Source organism: Arachis hypogaea, chromosome 10 (genome assembly GCF_003086295.3).
Source record: "Arachis hypogaea cultivar Tifrunner chromosome 10, arahy.Tifrunner.gnm2.J5K5, whole genome shotgun sequence".
NCBI classification, from domain to species: domain Eukaryota; kingdom Viridiplantae; phylum Streptophyta; class Magnoliopsida; order Fabales; family Fabaceae; genus Arachis; species Arachis hypogaea.
The window spans coordinates 62,187,915-62,213,833 of record NC_092045.1 but is presented as its reverse complement, the minus strand read 5'-3'; positions in this window follow the sequence as shown (position 1 = coordinate 62,213,833).

The window sequence follows — 25,919 nt, the reverse complement described above, 5'->3', positions numbered from 1 at the left end:
TCGAGATTAGACGACGCAAACTGGCATTCAACGCCAGTTCCATGCTGCATTATGGAGTAACACGCCAGAAACACGTCACAAATCAGAGTTAAACGCCAAAAACATGTTACAACTTGGCGTTTAACTCCAAGAGAAGCCTCTGCACGTGTAAAGCTCAAGTTCAGCCCAAGCACACACCAAAGTGGTCCCCGGAAGTGGATTTCTGCACTTAGACTTATTTCTGTAAACCCTAGTAGCTAGTTTAGTATAAATAGAACTTTTTACTATTGTACTAGCGTCTTGTCCGGTATTTTGATTAATCTTTGGACGTTTAGTTCTTAGACCATGGGGGCTGGCCATTCGGCCATGCCTGGACCAGCACTTATGTATTATCAACGGTGGAGTTTCTACACACCATAGATTAAGGGTGTGGAGCTCTGCTGTACCTCGAGTTTTAATGCAATTTCTACTATTTTCTATTCAATTCAATTTATTCCTGTTCTAAGGTATTCGTTGCACTTCAACATGATGAATGTGATGATCCATGACACTCATCATTATTCTCACCTATGAATGTGTGACCGACAACCACCTCCGTTCTACCTTAGACCGAGCGCATATCTCTTGGATTCCTAAATCAGAATCTTCGTGGTATAAGCTAGAATTGATGGCGGCATTCATGAGAATCCAGGAAGTCTAAACCTTGTCTGTGGTATTCCGAGTAGGATTCAGGGATTGAATGACTGTGACGAGCTTCAAACTCGCGTTTGTTGGGCGTGATGACAAATGCAAAAGAATCAATGGATTCTATTCCGACATGATCAAGAACCGACAGATGATTAGCCGTGCTGTGACAAGAGCATTTGGACCTTTTTCACTGAGAGGATAGGAAGTAGCCATTGACAATGGTGATGCCCTACATACAGCTTGCCATGGAAAGGAGTAAGAAGGATTGAAAGTATGAAAGTAGTATGTTGCAGAGATCTAAAAGGAACACAGCATCTCCATACACTTATCTGAAATTCTTACCAATGATTTACATAAGTATTTCTATCTTTATTTTCTGTTTATTTATTATTATTATTCAAAAACTCCATAACCATTTATTATCCGCCTAACTGAGATTTACAAGATGACCATAGCTTGCTTCATACCAAAAATCTCCGTGGGATCGACCCTTACTCACGTAAGGTTTATTACTTGGACGACCCAGTGCTCTTGCTGGTTAGTTGTGCGAAGTTGTGAAGAAAGTGCTGAATTATAAACGCGCATACCAAGTTGAGCGCCATTGTTAGAGATCACAATTTCGTGCACCAAGTTTTTGGCGCCGTTGTCGGGGATTGTTCGAGTTTGGACAACTGACGCTTCATCTTGTTGCTCAGATTAGGTAATTTTTCTTAATTTTCTTATCAAAAAAAAATTTCAAGAATCTTTCAAAAATTTATCACCTGTTTTCGAAAATTTTCAGAGTTTTTAAGAATGAATTCTAGAGTTTCATGTAATATGTTGAAGCCTGGTTGGCTGTAAAGCCATGTCTAATTCCTGGACCGGAGCTTTTGACTAACATTAGATGATTCCTGGAATTCTGATTGAGGACTTTGGATTCATTACTTCTTATTTCCAAAATATGTTTTCGAAAAAAATTCATTACAAAAATCCAAAAAAAAAATAGAAAATCATAAAAACCAAAAATATTTTGTGTTTTTTGTTTGAGTCTTGAGTCAATTTTTAAGTTTGGTGTCAATTGCATATTTCTAAAAATTTATGCATTTTTCAAAAATTCATGCATGTGTTCTTCATGATCTTCAAGTTGTTCTTGGTAAGTCTTCTTGTTTGATCTTGATGTTTTCTTGTTTTGTGTCTTTTGTTGTTTTTCATATGCATTTTTGCATTCATAGTGTCTAAGCATTAAAGATTTCTAAGTTTGGTGTCTTGCATGTTTTCTTTGCATCAAAAATTTTTCAAAAATATGTTCTTGATGTTCATCATGATCTTTAAAGTGTTCTTGGTGTTCATCTTGACATTCATAGTGTTCTTGCATGCATTCTTTGTTTTGATCCAAAAAGAAAAGAGAAAAACACAAAAATGACGTTTTATTTTATTTTTCTCTCTCATTAAAAATTTAAAAATCAAAAAAATATCTTTTCCTTATTTTGCTCATAATTTTCAAAAATTTGAGTTGACTTAGTCAAAAATTTTTAAAACTTAGCTATTTCTTATAAGTCAAGTCAAATTTTCAATTTTAAAAAACCTATCTTTTCAAAATCTTTTTCAAAAATCAAATCATTTTCATTTTTTTATTATTTTCAAAAATTTTTAAAATCTATTTTCAAAACCTTTTTCTTATCTTTATTTCAAAATTGAAACTTTACTAACAATTAATGTGATTGATTCAAAAATTTGAAGTTTGTTACTTTCTTGTTAAGAAAGGTTCAATCTTTAAATTCTAGAATCATATCTTTTAGTTTCTTGTTAGTCAAGTAATCAATTTTAATTTTAAAAATTTAAATCTTTTTCAAAATATCTTTTTCAATTATATCTTTTTAAAATATCTTTTTCAAAATCAATTTTAAAATCTTTTCTAACTTCTTATCTTTTCAAAATTGATTTTCAAATCTTTTTCAACTAACTAATTAACTTTTTGTTTGTTTCTTATCTTTTTCAAAATCACCTAACTACTTTTTCCTCTCTAATTTTCGAAAATGCCTCCCTCTTTTTCAAATTTCTTTTAAAAAACTAATTGTTTTAAATTTTAATTTTAATTTTATTTCTTCTTTTAATTTTCAAAAATCACTAACCCTTTTTCAAAATTTATTTTCGAAATTCTCTCTCTCTCATCTCTTTTCTATTTATTTATTCATCTACTAACACTTCTTCTCTACTCAAGAATTCGAACCTATCCTCCCCCTTGTGTTTGGATTCTTACCTTTTCCTTCTTCTATTCCTTCTTTCTTCTACTAACATAAAGGAATCTCTCTACCGTGGTAAAGAGGATCCCTATTATTATTTTCTGTTCCCTTCTTTTTCATATGAGCAGGAGCAAGGACAAGGATATTCTTGTTGAAGCAGATCCTGAACCTGAAAGGACTTTGAAGAGGAAACTAAGAGAAGCTAAATTACAACAATCCAGAGACAACCTTACAGAAATTTTTGAAAAAGAAGAAGAGATGGCATCCAAAAATAATAATGCAAGGAGGATGCTTGGTGATTATACTACACCTACTTCCAAGTTTAATGGAAGAAGCATCTCAATCCCTGCCATTGGAGCAAATAATTTTGAGCTGAAACCTCAACTAGTTGCTTTAATGCAACAGAACTGCAAGTTCCATAGACTTCCATCAGAAGATCCCTACTAGTTTTTAACTGAGTTCTTGCAGATCTGTGAGACTGTTAATACTAATAGAGTAGATCCTGAAGTCTACAGGCTCGTGCTTTTCCCTTTGGCTGTAAGAGACAGAGCTAGAACATGGTTGGACTCACAGCCTAAAGATAGCCTGGACTCATGGGAAAAGCTGGTCGCGGCCTTCTTGGCTAAATTCTTTCCTCCTCAAAAGCTGAGCAAGCTTAGAGTGGATGTTCAGACATTCAAACAAAAATATGGTGAATCCCTCTATGAAGCTTGGGAAAGATACAAGTAGATGACCAAAAGGTGTCATTTTGACATGCTTTTAGAGTGGACCATTCTGGATATATTCTATTATGGTCTATCTGAGTTCTCTAAGATGTCACTGGACCATTCTGCAGGTGGATCCATCCACCAGAAGAAAACGCCAGTAGAAGCTCAAGAACTTATTGACATGGTTGCAAATAATCAATTCATGTACACTTCTGAGAGGAATTATGTGAATAATGGGTAGCCTCAGAGGAAGGGAGTTCTTAAGATTTATGCTCTGGATGCCATATTGGCTCAGAACAAAATGTTGACTCAGCAAGTCAACATGATCTCTCAAAGTCTGAATGGATGGCAAAATGCATCCAAAAGTACTAAAGATGCATCTTCTGAAGAAGAAGCTTATGATCCTGAGAACCCTGCAATGGCAGAGGTAAATTACATGGGTGAACCTTATGGAAACACCTATAATTCATCTTGGAGAAATCATCCAAATTTCTCATGGAAGGATCAACAAAAGCCTCAACAAGGCTTTAATAATGGTGGAAGAAATAGGCTCAGCAATAGCAAGCCTTTTCCATTATCTTCTCAGCAACAGACAGAGAATTCTGAGCAGAGCCCCTCTAACTTAAGAAACATAGTCTCTGATCTGTCTAAGGTCACTTTAAGTTTCATGAGTGAAACAAGGTCCTCCATCAGAAATTTAGAGGCACAAGTGGGCCAGCTGAGTACGAAAATCATTGAAACTCCTCCTAGTACTCTCCCAAGCAATACTGAAGAGAATCCAAAAAGAGAGTGCAAGGCCATTGACATAATCAACATGGCCGAACCTAGAGAGGAAGGAGAAGACGTGAATCCCAATGAGGAAGACCTCATGGGACGTCTCTCAAGCAAGAAGGAGTTCCCTATTGAGGACCCAAAGGAACCTGAAGGTCATATAAAGACCATAGATATCCCATTAAATCTCCTTCTGCCATTCATGAGCTCTAAAGACTATTCTTCCTCTGAAGAGGATGAAGATGTAACTGGAGAGCAAGTTGCTCAATATCTGGGAGCTATCATGAAGCTAAATACCATGTTGTTTGGTAATGAGACTTGGGAAGGTGAACCTCCCTTGTTCATTAGTGAACTAGATACATGGGTTCAGCACACTTTACCTCAAAAGAGACAAGATCCTGGCAAATTCTTAATACACTGTACCATAGGCACCATGATCTTTGAGAAGGCTCTATGTGACCTAGGGTCATGCATAAATTTTATGCCACTCTTTGTAATGGATAAGCTGGGGATCATTGAGGTACAGCCTGCCATATTCTCATTACAAATGGCAGACAAGTAAGTAGGACAAGCTTATGGATTGGTAGAGGACGTGTTAGTAAAGGTTGAAGGCCTTTACATCTGATGAGCGGATATTTTATACGCTTTTTGGGGGTAATTTCATGTAGATTTTAGCATGTTTCAGTTAATTTTTAGTAGAATATTATTAGTTTTTAGGCAAAAATCATATTTCTGGACTTTACTATGAGTTTGTGTGTTTTTCTGTGATTTCAGGTATTTTCTGGCTGAAATTGAGGGAGCTGAGCAAAAATCTGACTTAGGCTGAAAAAGGACTGCTGATGTTGTTAGATCCTGACCTCCCTGCACTCGAAATGGATTTTCTGGAGCTACAGGAGTCCAATTGGCGCGCTTTCAACGGCGTTGGAAAGTAGACATCCAGAGCTTTCTAGCAATATATAATAGTCCATACTTTGCACGAGGATAGACGACGTAACTTGGCATTAAACGCCAAGTTCATGCTGCTGTCTGGAGTTAAACGCCAGAAAAACGTCATGATCCGGAGTTGAACGCCCAAAACACGTCATAACCTGGAGTTTGACGCCAAGAAGGGCCTCCACACGTGGAAAGCTTTAGTCTCAGCCCCAGCACACACCAAGTGGGCCCCAGAAGTGGATTTCTGCACCAATTATCTTAGTTTATTCATTTTCTGTAAACCTAGGGTACTAGTTTACTATTTAAACAACTTTTACAGACATTTCTTGTACCTGATGACATTTTCAGATCTGAATTACATACTTTGTGACGGCATGAGTTTCTAAACTCCATTGTTGGGGGTGAGGAGCTCTGCAGCGTCTCGATGATTTAATACAATTCCTTTGTTTTCCATTCAAACACGCTTGTTCTTATCTAAGATGTTTATTTGCGCTTAATTGTGAAGAAGGTGATGATCCGTGACACTCATCACCTTCCTCAATTCATGAACGTGTGCCTGACAACCACCTCCGTTCTACATCAGATTGAATGAATATCTCTTAGATTCCCCAACAGAATCTTCGTGGTATAAGCCGGATTGATGGCGGCATTCATGAGAATCCGGAAAGTCTAAACCTTGTCTGTGGTATTCCGAGTAGGATTCCGGGAATGAATGACTGTGACGTGCTTCAAACTCCTGAGGGCTGGGCGTTAGTGACAGACGCAAAAGAATCAATGGATTCTATTCCAACCTGATTGAGAACCGACAGATGATTAGCCGTGCTGTGACAGAGCATAGGAACGTTTTCACTGAGAGGATGGGAAGTAGCCACTGACAACGGTGACACCCTACATAGAGCTTGCCATGGAAGGAACCTGCGTGTGAGAAGAGGATTTCAAGGAAGAGTTGAAGTCAGAGGACAAAGCATCTCCAAAACTCCAACATATTCCCCAGTACTGCAAAACAAAGTAACATTGTTCCCTCTTTTATTTTTATAATCAAATCTAGTAATTTCACTTTTAATCCAAATAACCTTGTTGACATCCTAACTAAGACTAATAAAATAAATATTGATTGCTTCAAACCAATAATCTCCGTGGGATCGACCCTTACTCACGTAAGGTATTACTTGGACGACCCAGTGCACTTGCTGGTTAGTTGAACGAAGTTGTGAAAAGAAAGTAATCAGTTAGTTAAATTAGTTCTTTTGGCACATGCCAAGGAGCCACTAATTAAGGATCACAATTTCGTCCACCAAGTTTTTGGCGCCGTTGCCGGGGATTATTGAGTTTGGACAATTGAAGGCTTATTTTATTTCTTAGATTAGGAATAATTTATTTTTATTTTTATTGTTATAGAGTCATTAAATCAATATTGATAGGATAGTTTCTTTTCAAAAATTTCTTTTCAAAATTCAGTATTTTTCTTTTAATTAATTGCTAATTTTCGTGAGTTTAGTATCTTGTTCTAAGTTTGGTGTTTTCTTGTTAATCTTTTCATAATTTTCGAAAATTTTCTTAAAGTTTTCTAAAAATTTTAAGTTTGGTGTTCTTTCTTTTGTTCTTGGTGTTCTTGTGAATCTTCAAGGTGTTCTTGAGTTTTTCTTGTGTCTTGATCTTAAAATTTTTAAGTTTGGTGTTCCTTGGTGTTTTCCCTCCAAAAATTTTCGAAAATAAGGAGCATTAGATCTAAAAATTTTAAGTCTTGTGTCTTTTGCGTGTTTTTCTCTTTCATCATAAAATTCAAAATTCAAAAATTTTATATTTTCTAACCACTTTTTCGAAATTTTTTTTTAAATTTTTAGATTTTAATTTCATTTTTTTTTCGAAAAAAAAAATTTCTGAAAAAAAAAAAATATTTTTAACTTCTTTTTATTTATTCCATTTTTATTTATTCCATTACTATAAAATAAATAATTCTCAACATATAAATTCTCAACTTCTATTCCATTATGGAAGTAAGTATGAATGGACAGTCCAAGAAGACTCTGGGGTCATATGCTAACCCCACTACTGCTTCATATGGGAGTAGTATCTGTATACCCTCCATTGGAGTTAGTAGCTTTGAGCTGAATCCTCAGCTCATTATCATGGTGCAGCAAAACTGCCAGTATTCTGGTCTTCCACATGAAGAACCTACAGAGTTTCTGGCACAATTTCTGCAAATTGCTGATACAGTACATGATAAGGAAGTGGATCAAGATGTCTACAGATTACTATTGTTTCCATTTGCTGTAAAAGATCAAGCTAAGAGGTGGTTAAATAACCAGCCTAAGAATAGCATAAAAACATGGAAACAGCTGTCAGAAAAATTCCTGAATCACTATTTCCCTCCAAAACGGATGACACAGCTAAGGCTAAGCATCCAAGGCTTCAAACAAGGAGATAATGAATCCCTTTATGATGCTTGGGAGAGATACAGAGAGATGCTAAGAAAATGCCCCTCTGAAATGTTTTCAGAATGGGTGCAATTAGACATCTTCTACTATGGGCTTACAGAAAAAACTCAGATTTCTCTAGACCACTCAGCTGGTGGATCTATACATATGAGAAAAACAATTGAAGAAGCTCAAGAGCTTATTGATACAGTTGCCAGAAATCAGCATCTGTACCTAAGCAGTGAATCCTCTATGAAAGAAGAAGCTAAAACAGTAACTGCAGAACCCAGTCCAATGGATCAGGCTAACGAATTTAATCAGCAATTAGACTTCCTAACTCAGCAGCTAGCCGAATTCAAGGAAATGTTACAGGAAACAAGAATGGCTAACAGGAACATGGAAGTGCAATTAAAACAGACAGAAAAGCAACTGTCAAAACAAATAGCAGATGAATGCCAAGCAGTTCAATTAAGAAGTGGGAAAGCATTAAATACCTCACTTCAAAGCAGCAAGAAGACAGGAAATGAACAAATAGCTACTCGAAATCCCTCTGAGGACAGGCAGAGCCCAGAAAGGGATAAAGCTGGCGCTGAACGCCCAGACCATGCTCATTCCTGGCGTTCAACGCCAGAAACAAGCATGGATCTGGCGTTGAACGCCCAAAAGGAACATGGTTCTGGCGTTCAAACGCCGTAACAAACAAGGAGGTGGCGTTTAACGCCACTCCAGCTTCCACACCTGGCATTCAAATGCCAGTGGGTGATCAGTCACATACAAGTGCTGATAACAACCCTTCTAAAAAGGCTTCCCAACCCACTTCTGTAGGTAATAAACCGGCAGCAACTAAGGTTGAGGAATACAAAGCCAAAATGCCTTATCCTCAAAAACTCCGCCAAGCGGAACAGGATAAGCAATTTGCCCGCTTTGCAGACTATCTCAGGACTCTTGAAATAAAGATTCCGTTTGCAGAAGCACTTGAGCAAATACCTTCTTATGCTAAGTTCATGAAAGAGATCTTAAGCCATAAGAAGGATTGGAGGGAAACTGAAAAAGTTTACCTCACTGAAGAATGCAGTGCAGTCATTCTGAAAAGCTTACCTGAGAAGCTTAAAGATCCTGGGAGCTTTATGATACCATGCACATTAGAAGGTGTTTGTACCAAGCAAGCTTTATGCGATCTTGGGGCAAGTATCAACCTAATACCTGCATCTACTATCAGAAAGCTTGGTTTGACTGAAGAAATCAAACCAACCAGGATATGTCTTCAACTTGCTGATGGCTCCATTAAATACCCATCAGGCGTGAGGAGGAGCACAAGAGTGCAACTCTCATTCTAGGAAGACCTTTCCTAGCAACTGGCCGAACCCTCATTGATGTCCAAAAAGGGGAAGTGACCTTGAGAGTCAATGAGGAGGAGTTCAAGTTGAATGTTGTTAAAGCCATGCAACATCCAGACACCCCAAATGACTGCATGAGTGTTGATATTATTGACTCTCTGGTAAGAGAGGTCAATATGGCTAAGAGTCTCGAATCAGAGCTGGAGGACATCTTTAAAGATGTTCAGCCTGATTTGGAGGAATCAGAGAAGATAATAGAACCTCTGAAAATCCCTCAAGAAGAGGAGAAACCTCCAAAACCCGAGCTCAAACCATTACCACCATCCCTGAAATATGTATTTCTGGGAGAAGGTGAAACCTTTCCTGTAATTATAAGCTCTACCTTAGAGCCACAGGAAGAGAAAGCACTAATTCAAGTGCTAAGGACGCACAAGACAGCTCTTGGGTGGTCCATTAGTGATCTTAAGGGCATTAGCCCAGCCAGGTGCATGCACAAAATCTTGTTGGAAGATGACGCCAAGCCAGTGGTTCAACCACAAAGGCGGCTGAATCCAGCTATGAAAGAAGTGGTGCAAAAAGAGGTGACTAAATTACTAGAGGCTGGGATTATTTATCCTATTTCTGACAGCCCCTGGGTGAGCCCTGTCCAAGTTGTCCCTAAGAAGGGTGGCATGACAGTGGTTCATAATGAAAAAAATGAACTGGTTCCTACAAGGACAGTTACAGGGTGGCGTATGTGCATTGATTACAGAAGGCTCAATACAGCCACCAGAAAGGATCATTTTCCTTTACCATTCATAGACCAGATGCTAGAAAGACTAGTAGGTCATGAATACTACTGCTTCCTGGATGGATATTCAGGTTATAATCAAATTGCAGTAGATCCCCAGGATCAAGAGAAAACAGCATTCACATGCCCATCTGGAGTATTTGCATACAGAAGGATGCCATTTGGCCTGTGCAATGCACCTGCAACTTTTCAGAGGTGCATGCTCTCAATTTTCTCTGATATGGTGGAAAAATTTCTGGAAGTCTTCATGGATGACTTTTCAGTATTTGGAGACTCATTCAGCTCCTGCCTTAACCATTTAGCACTTGTTCTAAAAAGATGCCAAGAGACTAACCTAGTTTTAAACTGGGAAAAATGTCACTTTATGGTGACTGAAGGAATTGTCCTTGGGCACAAAATTTCGAACAAGGGGATAGAAGTGGACCAAGCTAAGGTAGAAGTAATTGAAAAATTACCACCACCTGCTAATGTTAAGGCAATCAGAAGCTTTCTGGGACATGCAGGGTTCTATAGGAGGTTTATAAAGGATTTTTCAAAAATCGCCAAACCCCTGAGCAACCTGCTAGCTGCAGACACGCCATTCATCTTTGATGAAGAGTGTCTGCAGGCATTTGAGACTCTAAAAGCTAAATTGGTTACAGCATCAATCATCTCTGCACCAGACTGGACATTACCATTTGAACTGATGTGTGATGCCAGTGACCATGCCATTGGTGCAGTGTTGGGACAAAGGCATGACAAGCTTCTGCATGTCATTTACTATGCCAGCCGTGTGCTAAATGATGCACAGAAGAATTACACAACCACAGAAAAAGAGCTACTTGCAGTGGTTTACGCCATTGACAAATTCAGATCCTACTTAGTAGGATCAAAAGTGATTGTGTACACTGATCATGCTGCTCTTAAATATCTACTCACAAAGCAGGATTCAAAACCCAGACTCATCAGATGGGTGTTGCTTCTGCAAGAGTTTGATATAGAAATAAGAGACAGAAAAGGGACAGAGAATCAAGTAGCAGATCACCTGTCCCGAATAGAACCAGTGGAAGGGGCGTCCCTCCCTCTCACTGAAATTTCTGAAACCTTTCCGGATGAGCAACTACTAGCCATCCAGGAAGTGCCATAGTTTGCAGACATTGCAAATTACAAGGCAGTAAGATTCATACCCAAAGAGTACAGTAAGATGCAATCAAAGAAATTAATCACAGATGCAAAGTACTATCTTTGGGATGAACCATATCTCTTTAAGAGATGCGCAGACGGAGTAATCCGTAGATGTGTGCCTAAAGAAGAAGCACAGAAGATCCTGTGGCATTGCCATGGATCACAGTATGGAGGACATTTTGGAAGTGAACGAACAGCCACAAGAGTCCTCCAAAGTGGCTTCTACTGGCCTACTCTCTATAAAGACTCCCGAGCATTTGTGCTTAACTGTGATAGTTGCCAAAGATCAGGCAACCTGCCTCACAGTTATGCCATGCCTCAACAAGGAATCTTGGAGATTGAGTTGTTTGATGTATGGGGCATTGACTTCATGGGACCTTTCCCACCATCATACTCGAACACCTATATTCTGGTGGCAGTGGATTATGTATCCAAATGGGTGGAGGCTATTGCAACACCCACTAATGACACTAAAACAGTGTTAAAATTCCTCCAGAAACATATCTTCAGCAGATTTGGTATCCCTAGAGTGTTAATCAGTGATGGAGGCACTCATTTCTGTAATAAACAGCTCTACTTTGCTCTAGTACGTTATGGAGTCAACCACAGGGTGGCTACTCCATATCACCCACAAACTAATGGGCAGGCTGAAGTCTCAAATAGAGAACTTAAAAGAATCCTGAAACGGACTGTATTTAACCGTAGAAAGGATTGGGCAAGAAGCTTGGATGATGCTCTATGGGCATACAGAACAGCATTTAAGACCCCTATAGGGACCTCTCCATACCAGCTGGTGTATGGAAAGGCATGTCACTTGCCAGTGGAACTGGAACACAAGGCCTACTGGGCAACCAGATTCCTGAACCTTGATGCCAAGTTAGCTGGAGAAAAACGATTGCTCCAGTTAAATGAGCTAGAGGAATTTAGACTCAATGCTTTCGAAAATGCAAAAATTTACAAAGAGAAAGCAAAAAGATGGCATGATAAGAAATTGTCATCCAGAGTCTTTGAGCTAGGACAGAAAGTTCTGCTATTTAATTCAAGGCTCAAATTATTCCCTGGAAAATTAAAATCCCGGTGGAGAGGTCCATATGTAATCACAAGCGTATCACCATATGGATACATAGAACTTCAGGATAGTGACTCTAACAAAAAGTTCATTGTTAATGGACAAAGAGTTAAACACTATCTTGAAAGTAATCTCGAGCAAGAATGCTCAAGACTGAGACTTAATTGAAGATTAGTGATAGTCCAGCTAATGACATTAAAGAAGCGCTTGCTGGGAGGCAACCCAGCCATGTACAAAGTTTAATTACTAATTAAATAAATTTTCTTTCTTTACAGGTTTAGGTCTAAGTATCTTCAAAGGTGAAATAGCAAATTTACTGAAGTCCCAAGAGTTACAGAGAAATTTGGAAGCTCACTGGCATGAAAAAGCCAGTAAGAAACACTTTGGGCGTTAAACGCCCAAAAGAAGCACCCACTGGGCGTTTAACGCCAGTAAGGGTAGCCTTCTGGGCGTTAAACGCCAGAAAGGAGCATCTTCTGGGCGTTAAACGCCAGAAAGATGCACCTTCTGGGCGTTTAACGCCAATCTGCTAGCATTCTGGGCGTTTAGAAAAACGCCCAGTAAAGAAGGACTTCCTGGCGTTCAACGCCAGAAAAAAGCATCACATGGGCGTTGAACGCCCAGGAGAAGCAACATGTGGGCGTTAAACGCCCAAACCATGCACCATGTGGGCGTTTAACGCCAGGATGGTGGGAGGAGGTACAATTTCGTTTTTCTTTGCAATTTTTCAAAATTTTTATGTTTCAATTCATGATTTCTTGCATAAACATATTTTAAATTATCACTTTCAATTCCAAAAGTTTTTTATCCTAATTTCTAAAATCCCTTTTTCAAAAATATTAAATATATCTTAATCCATAAAGCCAAATGGCTTTCCAATTCAAGCCATCATCTTTTCAAATTTGTTTCCAACACATCAATAATTCCTTTTAAAAATCCTCTTCAAAATTAAATTTCAAAATTATCTTTTAAATTATGATTCATATCTTTTCCTTTTTAAAATTATATCTTTTTCTGATCATAATTTTTAAAATCATATCTTTTATCTTATCTCTTTCTTATTTTTCGAAAATTTCCCACCCCCCATCCCTTTATATTATATTCGGCCTCCTCCTCCTCATCTTCATCCAACACTTGCTCTCCTTCTATCCCTCTTCTTTCTTCTCCTTTGCTTGAGGACAAGCAAAACTCTAACTTTGGTGTGCTTATCCGTGATCACAAAAATATACTCACTTAAGATCATGGCTCCTAAAGGAAAGCAAACCACCCCAAGAGGGAAGAAAGAAAGCGCTCCAAAGCCACTTTGGAATCAAGGGAAGTTCTTAACTAAAGAACATTCAGACCATTACTACAAGATAATGAGTCACAGATCAGTGATCCCGGAAGTCAGATTTGATCTGAAAGAAGATGAATATCCGGAGATCCAAGAGCAAATTCGAAACAGGAATTGGGAAATTCTGGCCAATCCTGAAACGAAAGTGGGGAAGAATATGGTTCAGGAATTCTATGCTAATCTATGGCAGACAGAAAGGCAAAGAATCATTGGAGCTGCTCTCTTTGACCATAAGACCTTAGTCAGAGGAAAGATCATTCATACCAATTCTGACAAGATCAGGGAGATATTCAAGATTCCTCAACTGAAAGATGACCCAGACTCCTTTAATAGGAGAATGATGAGGGTCAATAAAGGGTTGGACAGGGTTCTGGAGGATATATGCATCCCTGGAGCTAAGTGGACTACCAGTACAATTGGCATCCCAGTTCAACTCAAAAGAGAAGATCTAAAACCAGTAGCCAGAGGCTGGCTGGATTTTATTAGTCGTTCCATATTGCCCACCAGCAACCATTCTGAAGTTACCATCAAAAGAGCTGTCATGATTCACTGCATCATGTTGGGAAAAGAAGTGGAAGTCCATCAGCTGATCTCCTGTGAGCTATATAAAATAGCAAACAGGAATTCTAAGGACGCTAAATTGGCTTATCCAAGCCTAGTTTCTATGCTTTGCAAAGATGCTGGAGTAAAGATGGGAATAACTGAATATATCCTAATTGAAAAGCCCATTACTGGAACATCAATGGTCAGGCAACAGCAACAAGAGGATTCTACCAGAAGGAGAGCACAAGAAGCCCTCCCAGAACTGCCCCAATTCGAATATTGGGAACAGCTTGAGGCTTCTATTTCCAGATTGCAAGAAGCTATGGATCAAATAAAGGAAGAACAGAATAATCAAGGTAGCATGATTTGCAAACTGCTCAAGGAACAGGAGGAGCAAGGGCGTGATCTAAGGGAGCTGAAGCGCCAAAAATTAATCCTTGAACCACACCCCAAAGAATTAGAGGAGCATCCACTCCTCAAAACAACAGGTTGCTGAGTTCCAATTTTTCTGTTTTAAACTTAGTGATAATTATTCCTTTTAGAAATTGACCTTAGAAGATATTTAGTAGTAATTAGGATGTCTATTTTGATTTTATTTCCAATTAAGCTATAATTTATTTTTCTCATCATCATTAGGCATGAATAAAGTAGTAGATTTTTTTTAGAATAAAGAAGTAATCTATATTTTTCGAGTTCTTAATAATAAAATTTATAATTAATTATATGTGGTGGCAATACTTTTTGTTCTCTGAATGAATGCTTGAACAGTGCATAATATGTACTTTGAATTTGATGAATATTGGCTCCTGAAAGAATGAGGAACACGAAAAATATTGTTGATGATCTGAAAGATCATGAAATTGATTCTTGAAGCAAGAAAAAGCAGTCAAAAAAAAATATACAATATTCACAAGCCATGAGCACTAGCCAAGAGTAAAAAGGATCCAAGGCGTTGAGCATCAATGGATAGGAGGGCCCAAGGAAATAAAAATCCAGGCCTAAGCGGCTAAACCAAGCTGTCCCTAACCATGTGCTTGTGTCATGAAGGTCCAAGTGAAAAACTTGAGACTGAGTGGTTAAAGTCGTGATCCAAAGCAAAAGAGTGTGCTTAAGAGCTCTGGACACCACTGACTGGGGACTCTAGCAAAGCTGAGTCATAATCTGAAAAGGTTCACCCAGTTATGTGTCTGTGGCATTTATGTATCCGGTGGTAATACTGGAAGACAAAGTGCTTAGGGCCACAGCCAAGACTCATAAAATAACTGTGTTCAAGAATCAACATACTACACAAGGAGAGTCAATAATACTATCTGAATTCTGAGTTCCTAAGGATGCCAATCATTCTGAAAATTTAAAGATACAGGGAGATGCCAAAACTATTCAGAGACAAAAAGCTACAAGCCCCGCTCATCTAATAAGAATCTGAGCCTCATTTAAAACTCGAGAATATTATTATTTCTTTATTTCTGTTAGAACCTATTTTATTCATCTAGTTGCTTGAGGACAAGCAACAGTTTAAGTTTGGTGTTGTGATGAGCGGATATTTTATACGCTTTTTGGGGGTAATTTCATGTAGATTTTAGCATGTTTCAGTTAATTTTTAGTAGAATATTATTAGTTTTTAGGCAAAAATCATATTTCTGGACTTTACTATGAGTTTGTGTGTTTTTCTGTTATTTCAGGTATTTTCTGGCTGAAATTGAGGGAGCTGAGCAAAAATCTGACTTAGGCTGAAAAAGGACTGCTGATGCTGTTGGATCCTGACCTCCTTGCACTCGAAATGGATTTTCTGGAGCTACAGGAGTCCAATTGGCGCGCTCTCAACGGCGTTGGAAAGTAGACATCCAGAGCTTTCCAGAAATATATAATAGTCCATACTTTGCGCGAGGATAGACGACGTAACTTGGCGTTAAACGCCAAGTTCATGCTGCTGTCTGGAGTTAAACGCCAGAAAAACGTCATGATCCGGAGTTGAACGCCCAAAACACGTCATAACCTGGAGTTTGACGCCAAGAAGGGCCTCCACACGTGGAAAGCTTTAGTCTCAGCCCCAGCACACACCAAGTGGGCCCCAGAAGTGGATTTCTGCACCAATTATCTTAGTTTATTCATTTTCTGTAAACCTAGGGTACTAGTTTACTATTTAAACAACTTTTACAGACATTTCTTGTACCTGATGACATTTTCAGATCTGAATTACATACTTTGTGACGGCATGAGTTTCTAAACTCCATTGTTGGGGGTGAGGAGCTCTGCAGCGTCTCGATGATTTAATACAATTCCTTTGTTTTCCATTCAAACACGCTTGTTCTTATCTAAGATGTTTATTTGCGCTTAATTGTGAAGAAGGTGATGATCCGTGACACTCATCACCTTCCTCAATTCATGAACGTGTTCCTGACAACCACCTCCGTTCTACATCAGATTGAATGAATATCTCTTAGATTCCCCAACAGAATCTTCGTGGTATAAGCCGGATTGATGGCGGCATTCATGAGAATCCGGAAAGTCTAAACCTTGTCTGTGGTATTCCGAGTAGGATTCCGGGAATGAATGACTGTGACGTGCTTCAAACTCCTGAGGGCTGGGCGTTAGTGACAGACGCAAAAGAATCAATGGATTCTATTCCAACCTGACAAAGCATCTCCAAAACTCCAACATATTCCCCAGTACTGCAAAACAAAGTAACATTGTTCCCTCTTTTATTTTTATAATCAAATCTAGTAATTTCACTTTTAATCCAAATAACCTTGTTGACATCCTAACTAAGACTAATAAAATAAATATTGATTGCTTCAAACCAATAATCTCCGTGGGATCGACCCTTACTCACGTAAGGTATTACTTGGACGACCCAGTGCACTTGCTGGTTAGTTGAACGAAGTTGTGAAAAGAAAGTAATCAGTTAGTTAAATTAGTTCTTTTGGCACATGCCAAGGAGCCACTAATTAAGGATCACAATTTCGTCCACCAACATACCTGCTGATTTCATAATCTTAGACACTAGGAAGGAGGAGGATGAATGCATCATCCTTGGAAGATCTTTTCTAGCCACAGCAAGAGCTGTGATAGATGTTAACAGAGGAGAATTAGTCCTTCAATTGAATGGGGACTACCTTGTGTTTAAAACTCAAGGGTGTTCTTCTGTATACATGGAGGGGAAGCATGAAAAGCTTCTCTCAGTGTAGATTCAAACAAAGCCCCCACAATCAAACTCTAAGTTTGGTGTTGGGAGGCCACAGCCAAACTCTAAGTTTGGTGTTGAATCCCCACATCCAAACTCTAAGTTTGGTGTTGGGAGTCTACAACATTGACCTGATCACTTGTGAGGCTCCATGAGAGCCCACTGTCAAGCTATTGACATTAAAGAAGCACTTGTTGGGAGGCAACCCAATATTTATTTATCTAATTTTATTTTTCTTTTATTGTTCTTTTATGTTTTATTAGGTTCATGATCATGTGGAGTCACGAAATAAATACTAAAATTAAAAATAGAATAAAAAATAGCAGAAGGAAAAGAACACCTTGGAGGAAAGGCTTACTGGCGTTTAAACGCCAGTAAGGAGCATCTTGCTGGTGTTCAACGCCAGAAACAAGCAGCATCCTGGTGTTTAAATGCCAGGAATACACCTTGAGGAGAGCTGGCGCTGAACGCGAGAAACAAGCATGGAACTGGCGTTCAACGCCAGAAACATGCTGCAAATGGGCATTGAACGCCCAAAACAAGCATCAATCTGGCGTTTAAATGCCAGAATTACATGCAAAGGCGTTTTACACGCCTAATTGGTGCAGGGATGATAAATCCTTGACACGTCAGGATCTGTGGACCCCACAGGATCACCTCAGGATCTGTGGACCCCACAGGATCCCCACCTACCTCAACTCACCTTCTCTCTCTTTTTCACACAATCCAATAAACACTCTTCCCCAAAAACCCTTCACCAATCACCTCAATCTCTCTTCCCCATCACCTCCTCACCACTCACATCCATCCACTCTTCCCCATAAACCCCACCTACCTTCAAAATTCAAATCTCTTTCCCACCCAAACCCACCCTAAATAGCCGAACCAACTCCCTCTCCCTTCACTATATAAACTCCTCCATTCTTCTTCATTTTCACACAACACAACCCTCTCTTCTCCCCTTTGGCCGAATACACCTCTCTCCCTCTCCTCCATTTTCTTCTTCTTCTTCTTCTCTTCTTTCTTATCTTGCTCGAGGGTGAGCAATATTCTAAGTTTGGTGTGGTAAAAGCATAGCTTTTTTTTATTTTTCCATAACCATTTATGGCACTTAAGGCCAGAGAAACCTCTAGAAAGAGGAAAGGGAAGACAAAAGCTTCCACCTCCGAGTCATGGGAGATGGAGAGATTCATCTCAAGGATCCATAGCGCAGTAGTAGAGCATTTGACTATAAATCAAGAGATTCCTGAGATACCTCAGGGGATACATTTTCCTCCACACAATTATTGGGAGCAACTAAGAATAGGAACACCATTGGTTCTTCAAGAGGAAGACGCCACCCACACTAAAGTGGACTCATTCCTTAACTTCCTTGTTCTTATTTCTCTGTTTTCAAATTTATGCTATATGTTTGTCTATGTTTGTGTCTTCATTACATGATCATTAGTATTTAATAACTATGTCTTAAGGCTATGAATAATTTCATAAATCCTTCACCTCTCTTAAATGAAAAATATTTTAATACAAAAGAACAAGAAGTACATGAGTTTCGAATTTATCCTTGGAATTAGTATAATTATATTGATGTGGTGACAATACTTTTTGTTTTCTGAATGAATGCCTGAATAGTGCATATTTCTTATCTTGTTTATGAATGTTAAAAATGTTGGCTCTTGAAAGATTGATGAATAAAGAGAAATGTTATTGATAATCTGAAAAATCATAAATTTGATTCTTGAAGCAAGAAAAAACAGTGAATAGCAAAAGCTTGTGAAAAAAAATACAGAAAAAAAAGAAAAAGTAAGCAGAAAAAGCCAATAGCCCTTAAAACCAAAAGGCAAGGGTAAAACGGATCCAAGGCTTTGAGCATCAATGGATAGGAGGGCCCAAGGAAATAAAATCCAGGCCTAAGCGGCTAAATCAAGCCGTTCCTAACCATGTGCTTGTGGCATACAGGTCCAAGTGAAAAGCTTGAGACTGAGTGGTTAAAGTCATGATCCAAAGCAAAAAGAGTGTGCTTAAGAGCTCTGGACACCTCTAAATGGGACTTTAGCAAAGCTGAGTCACATTCTGAAAAGGTTCACCCAGTTATGTGTCTGTGGCATTTATGTATCTGGTGGTAATATTGGAAAACAAAGTGCTTAGGGCCACAGCCAAGACTCATAAAAGTAGTTGTGTTCAAGAATCAACATACTTAACTAGGAGAATCAATCACACTATCCAAAATTCTGAGTTCCTATAGATGCCAATCATTCTAAACTTCAAAGGAGAAAGTGAGATGCCAAAACTATTCAGAAGCAAACATCTACAAGTCCGACTCATCTAATTAGAACTAATATTAATTGATATTTTGGGATTTATAGTATATTCTCTTCATTTTATCCTAATTGATTTTCAGTTGCTTGGGGACAAGCAACAATTTAAGTTTGGTGTTGTGATGAGCGGATAATTTATATGCTTTTTGGCATTGTTTTTAGATAGTTTTTAGTAGGATCTAGCTCCTTTTAGGGATGTTTTTATTAGTTTTTATGTAAAATTCATATTTTTGGACTTTACTATGAGTTTGTGTGTTTTTCTGAGATTTTAGGTATTTTTTGGCTGAAATTGAGGGACCTGAGCAAAACTCTGATAAAAGGCTGTCAAAGGACTGCTGATGCTGTTGGATTCTAACCTACCTGCACTTGAAATGGATTTTTCTGGGGCTACAGAACTCCAAATGGCGCGCTCTCAACGGCTTTGGAAGGTAGACATCTAGAGCTTTCCAGCAATATATAATAGTCTATACTTTATTCGAGATTAGACGACGCAAACTGGTGTTCAACGCCAGTTCCATGCTGCATTCTCGAGTAAAACGCCAGAAACACGTCACAAATCAGAGTTAAACGCCAAAAACACGTTACAACTTGGTGTTTAACTCCAAGAGAAGCCTCTGCACGTGTAAAGCTCCAGCTCAGCCCAAGCACACACCAATGTGGGCCCCGGAAGTGGATTTCTGCACTTAGACTTATTTCTATAAACCCTAGTAGCTAGTTTAGTATAAATAGAACTTTTTACTATTGTACTAGCGTCTTGTCCGGTCTTTTGATTAATCTTTGGACGTTTAGTTCTTAGACCATGGGGGCTGGCCATTCGGCCATGCCTGGACCATCACTTATGTATTTTCAACGGTGGAGTTTCTACACACCGTAGATTAAGGGTGTGGAGCTCTGTTGTACCTCGAGTTTTAATGCAATTTCTACTATTTTCTGTTCAATTCAGTTTATTCCTGTTCTAAGATATTCATTGCACTTCAACATGATGAATGTTATGATCCATGACACTCATCATCATTCTCACCTATGAACGCGTGACCGACAACCACCTCCGTTCTACCTTAGACCGAGCGCATATCTCTTGGATTCCTAAATCAGAATCTTCGTGGTATAAGCTAGAATTAATGGCGGCATTCATGAGAATCTGGAAAGTCTAAACCTTGTCTGTGGTATTCTGAGTAGGATTTAAGGATTGAATGACTGTGACGAGCTTCAAACTCGCGATTGTTCGGCGTGATGACAAACGTAAAAGAATCAATGGATTCTATTCCGACATGATCGAGAACCGATAGATGATTAGCCATGCTGTGACAAGAGCATTTGGACCTTTTTTACTGAGAGGATGGGAAGTATCCATTGACAACAGTGATGCCCTACATACAGCTTGCCATGGAAAGGAGTAAGAAGAATTGAAAGTATGAAAGCAGTATGTTGCAGAGATCCAAAAGGAACATAACATCTCCATACACTTATCTGAAATTCTTACCAATGATTTACATAAGTATTTCTATCTTTATTTTCTATTTATTTATTATTATTATTCGAAAACTCCATAACCATTTATTATCCGCCTAACTCAGATTTACAAGATGACCATAGCTTGCTTCATGCCACAATCTCGGTGGGATCGACCCTTACTCACGTAAGGTTTATTACTTGGACGACCTAGTACACTTGCTGGTTAGTTGTGCGAAGTTGTGAAGAAAGTGTTGAATTATAAACGCGCATACCAAGTTGAGCACCATTGTTAGAGATCACAATTTCGTACACCAGAAAGCATGGAGGAAGGTTGAAGACTGAGCATATAAAGATGGAGAAGAAGCAATGTTGGTGGCCAAGTTGGACCACCAACATTAACTCAAACATGGAAGAGAAACAGAACAAAATATGCTGAAGCTCACGTTTGAGATGGCGTTGGGGGTCCAACGTTAACCCCAACGTAATGAGGAAATGATCAATTCTGGGGCTGAAGGAATTTTGAGTTGCGTGTGCGTGTACATGCTGCGTACGCGTGAAAATAGCAAATTTTGGCATCCGCGCGGAAGCGTACAGCACGTGTATGCGTAAATGAGTATTTTTGGCTCATTTGCGCGGAAGCGTACAGTGCGCGTACGCGCCACAACTGAACGTTGGAGGTCCAACATTACCTCAAACGCTACCTCCAACGTCCGCAATGCTCAGCCCATAATTAAGATTGGAAAAATTGGAATCCACACACACGCGTCAATGCCGCGTATGTGCGGATACAAAAATGGCAAGCGTACGCACAAAAATGCCAACGTTGGGGTCCAACGCTGAAGCCAACGTCCCCCTTCCCTGGTTTAAACTAGAAAATGAAATTCTTGCATCCACGCGCAAGCGCACAAAGCGCGTACGTGTGGATGAGCATTTTCAGCATTTTGTGTGGAAGCACACGGTATGTGTACGCGCGAGTCAGCAGACATTGGCCCTCCAACGTTGAGTCAAACGCCAGTGACAACAAAACTGCTGGTTTTACTGGTTGCTCAAAGATGGCGTTTGAGTCAATGCTGGCCCTCAAACGTTGACTCAAACTTGAAGCATCAGTATCCAAATTTTGCACAAATCTCTTCTCAACACCAAAGGACAACCAATTGGAACCATCCTCAACACAATTCCATCAAGGCCAAAAGCCCAATTCAAGGCTTGAAGATCAATGGAGGAAAGTGTATAAGTAGCTTAGAATTTAAGTTAGAAGGACTTTTGGGGGGGGGATTTGGGCTTTCTTTTGATTTTTTTACTTTTAGCTCATTTTGAGTTTTTATTTTGTCTTTGAATTTGGGAATTGGGATCGAGATCTAGTTTTCTTTATGTTTGTTCTTTCTTCTGCAACCTCTACTTTCTAAATTTTGGATTGAGATTGAAGGAATTCTGTTTCAGTTCTTGATCTGAAATTCATCTTTGTTCTTCTGCTGCATAATTTTGAGAATTTAGAAATTGGATTTGATTTTCATTTGCTGTGTCATTTACATTTTTTCTATAATTTATTTTCTTTTTGATCAAGGGAGGATTGAGATCCAAATCTGCTTCCTGAGCTCAGTGCTTTTCCTGGATCTTCAATTTCTCTTTTAGATTTCACAATTGACCTAAGTTTCTTTCTGTTTTATTTCTTCATGCAATTTTCTATTTCTGTTTAAATCTGCTGTAACTTACTTCATATTCTACCTCTCTGATTTATTGCTCTTACATTTTCTTGTTGAATTTTGAATCCCAATACCCAAATCCCTTTACTCTTCAAGCAATTTAAGTTCCTCAGTAATTTGGATTTCTTGCACTTTAAGCTTCAGCCATTTACATTTCTTGCAATCTAAGTTTTAGTCATTTACATTACTTGAACTTTAAGTTTAAACTCTTTTACTTTCTTGCACTTTAAGTTTCATGTAATTTACCCTTCTGCACTTTTCTTTTCTATCAATTTCCCCCTCTCCCTTTTATTTTCATGCAATTTAGCTTCTGTTGTCACAATTCACTCAACTCATCAACTGTTTTCTTAACTAAACTAATCACCTAACTAAAATTGTTCCATCCATCAATCCCTGTGGGATTGACATCACTCATGTGAGTAATTAATGCGACCTGATACACTTGCCGGCGTGTTTTGTGAGGAATCATTTTTCCCTCATCACAGCAATCTATGTCATGGTGCAAGTGTTAGAAGCTAGAAATGAGATATTTTAGTTCTTTTTTTTCCTATTGTCACTAGAATAGGAAAGGTGGCTTATCTACTACATTTAGTGAAAGTTAATTTTATTACATACCTAAATTGTTCAATGCTAAAAGTTTGACTAAGTTTCTACTCAACCTTGTACTCATGGCACTAGTAACAAGATATCAAGCCACATTATTTTCAATCATTTATACCCATCATATTTTGGTACATTAGTTCTATTAGTAAACATCGTACAATATTGAAAAAAATATGTAAAAAATATTTTTTCCCTTAGGGAAGGAGAGTGTTCACCGCTGGCTTGATTTCGTTTGAATTCACCACAGGTGTTGCATCACTTTCCAGCCAACCTCACCAGATGTTATTGATGCTTTGCTGCCATAGCATTATCAACAGCATCCCGCATCAATGTCCACTTGGCCTGTCTCCCTGTTGAAACTTTTTTCAGGTGCCACTTCCTTATATGGCTGGCAAAATGATGAACTTACGAATAACGTTGTGCTATTCAAGGTGGGTAACAATGTATTAGTCAAACTGCAGCCATACCAGTAGCAATAAGTGGCATGGCGCAATAGTCAGAAGCCGAGAATGAGATATTTTTGTCTTTTTTCCTATTGTCACTAGAATCGGGGAGGTGGCTTATCTACTACATGTAGTGTAAGTTAATTTGATTACATACCAAAATTTTTAAATGCTTAAAGTGTGACTAAGTTCCATCTCTACCTAACACTCACGGCACTAGTAGCAACATATCAAGCCACATTATTGTGTATCATTTATACCCATCATATTATTGTACATTTGTTCAATGAGTAAACATCGTACAATATTAAGAACAATATGTAAAAAATATTTTTTTCTTCAGGGAAGGGGAGTAATCACCGCCTGGCTTAATTTTATTTGACTTTGGCAGAAGTATTACATCACTTTCTGTCCAACCTCACCATATGTTATTGATGCTTTGCCGCCACAACATTATCAACAGCCTCCCACATCAATGCCCGCTTTGTTCTTCTCTCTGTTATAACTTTTTCCAGTGCCACTTTTTTATATGGCTTCCAAAATAAGGCTTCCAAAATAATGAACATGTGAATAATGTTGTGCTATTCAAGGTGGGTAACTATGTATTCGTCAAACTACAGGTATACCAGCAGCAATCTGTGTCACGGCACAAGAGGTAGAAGCTGGAAATGAGATATTTTAGTGTTTTTTCCTGTTGTCACTAGAATCAGAAACATGGCTTATCTACTACATTTAGTGAAAATTAAAAGTTAATTTGATTACATACCTAAATTGATCAATGCTAAAAGTGTGACTAAGTTTCTACTCTACCTTATACTCATGGCACTAGTAACAACATATCAAGCCATATTATTGTCTATCATTTATACCCATTATATTGTGGTACATTAGTTCAATGAGTAAATATCGTACAGTATTAAAAAAAATAAGTAAAAAATATTTTTTCCCTTAGGGAACGAGAGTGCTCACCGCCTGGCTTTATTTAATTTGAATTCACCACAGGTCTTGCATCACTTTCCAGCAAACCTCACCAGATGTTATTAATGCTTTGCTGCCACATCATTATCAATAGCCTCCCACATCAATGTCCACTTTTCCTGTCTCCTTGTTGAAACTTTTTCAGGTGTCACTTTCTTATATGGCTGGCAAAATGATGAACTTGCGAATAATGTTGTGCTATTCAAGGTGGGTAACTATGTATTTGTCAAACTGCAGTCATACGAGTAGCAATCCGTGGCATGGCGCAAGAGTCAGAAGCTGGGAATGAGATATTTTGGTATTTTTTCCTATAGTCACTAGAATCAGAAAGGTGGCATATCTACTGCATTTAGTGTAAATTAATTTGATTACATACCTAAATTGGTCAATGCTTAAAGTGTGACTGAGTTCCATCTCTACCTTACACTCACGGCACTAGTAACAACATATCAAGCCACATTATTGTCTATCATTTATACCCATCATATTGTCATACATTAGTTCAATGAGTAAACATTGTACAGTATTGAAAAAAAATAAGTAAAAAATATTTTTTTCCAATTGGGAAGGTGATGAGCGGATAATTTATACGCTTTTTGGCATTATTTTTAGGTAGTTTTTAGTAAGTTCAAGCTACTTTTAGGGATGTTTTCATTAGTTTTTATGTTAAATTCACATTTCTGGACTTTACTATGAGTTTGTGTGTTTTTCTGTAATTTTAGGTAATTTCTGGCTGAAATTGAGGGACTTGAGCAAAACTCTGATAGGAGGCTGACAAAGGATTGCTGATGCTGTTGGAATCTGACCTCCCTGCACTCAAAATGGATTTTCTGCCGCTACAGAACTCCAAATGGCGCGCTCTCCACGGCGTTGGAAAGTAGACATCTAGAGCTTTCCAGCAATATATAATAGTTCATACTTTATTCGGAAATTGATGACGTAACTTGGCGTTGAACGCCAAGTACATGCTGCTGTCTGGAGTTAAATGCCAGAAACACGTCATGATCCGGAATTGAACACCCAAAACACGTTATAACTTGGCGTTCAACTCCAATAAAAGCCTCAGCTCGTGGATAGATCAAGCTCAGCCCAAACATACACCAAGTGGGCCCCGGAAGTGGATTTATGCATCAATTACTCACTCATGTAAACCTTAGTAGCAAGTTTTAGTGTAAATAAGACTTTTTACTAGTGTATTAGTCGTCTTTTGACCACGTTTCATCTTTGGTCTCAGTTTTGTTTTATTTTTCATCTTAGGAGGCCATTGAGCATGTTTCAGGGGGCTG